The 1135-nt window shown below is 48.1% G+C and overlaps 1 long non-coding RNA gene across 1 annotated transcript; it reads right to left on the bottom strand.

The window, feature by feature from the left end:
• Positions 1–442: 442 nt before the first annotated feature.
• Positions 443–876, bottom strand: LOC119899733. The gene is made up of 2 exons (XR_005443900.1): positions 738–876; positions 443–658 (listed from the first exon to the last, which is right to left on the bottom strand). It is a non-coding gene; the product is annotated as an uncharacterized LOC119899733 (long non-coding RNA).
• Between the last annotated feature and the right edge of the window lie 259 nt (positions 877–1135).

Raw genomic sequence — 1135 nt, 5'->3', positions numbered from 1 at the left:
TTGGTATTCACTACAACTTCTAATGCTGTATTCAAACCTGTCTTGAGTGAATTTGAAAAGATAGGCTGCTTTTTGTAAGATCAATATATTTGAGTGTGTAGCACCTTTACTTTTGATTATGTAAGTATTTTTAAAACCAGGTACTTGAGTAACATTTTTGTGTAGTATCTGTACTTTTACTTAAGTCTGATTGAGTACTTCTTCCACCACTCCTGATAAAAAAAAACACTATTGAGGCCTTAGCATTTACTGGTATCAATGTTTTTTGTCAATGTTAGTCTGGAGTGTATGAACATGTTGAGAACCCAAACGCAGGACACAGGAGCAAAGCAGGTTCAGTTCTGGGATTTAATAAACAAAAGGCGAACACACTTAGAGAGAGTGGTTGAGTCCTAACAAAATCCATATCCCGGCACGGAGAAATAAAGCATACAAAAACAGGCAAGGTGAACAGGTTTTATTGAAGGGGAAAAGGGGTTGAGGGAGTGGAAAGGGAGGTAGAGGTGGACGCCGGGGAAACATGGGCACAGGGAACCGAGGGCACTGGGGACCGAGGAAGTAAGGAGGCACGGGGAGGAGCCAGGAGGACGCCATGGAAGAGGTCCAAGGGGAGAGGGCAGGGTGGCGAGCCCAGCTGACAGAACAGGGGTGAGTGAACCTGGAGAGGAGACAGACAGACAGGGTCAGACACTGGGGAAACAAAGTACAGGAAAACAGAAATGACGCAGAATACTCACAAGCTTGAGTGGTGAAGTGGCACCGGGTAAGGAACAACAATGATCAAGCGGGGGTTGAGTGGAGAACCGGGGTAGAAGTACTGTCAGAGATGAGGCTGATTGCTGGCAGGTGTGGCAGGCAGAGGAGGTGGCTGACGAGGTGCAGGTGCGGGTCGTTGGCTGGGCTCAGGAGCGGAGGGAGAGAGAGAGAGAGCACACACAGGGGAGGAGACACAGGGAGGCAGGCAGAGCACAGGAAAAACAAAACACCAGGGGAAAACAGAATCACAAGCAAAAAGAGAAATAAACAGGACACTCACCGTCAGCCGGGCTGCCACCACAATACAAGGTACAGCAGGAACACGAGGCAGAAACAAACACACGACCCAGCTACAATGATCCAACACACACTGAACAGA

The sequence above is a fragment of the Micropterus salmoides genome, unplaced genomic scaffold (assembly GCF_014851395.1).
Source record: "Micropterus salmoides isolate LMB-PRFRI ecotype aquatic unplaced genomic scaffold, ASM1485139v1 Ms_hic_scaffold_1, whole genome shotgun sequence".
Lineage (NCBI taxonomy): Eukaryota > Metazoa > Chordata > Actinopteri > Centrarchiformes > Centrarchidae > Micropterus > Micropterus salmoides.
The sequence above is the reverse complement of the archived record's forward strand: the minus strand, read 5'-3'. Positions and strand labels throughout refer to the sequence as shown.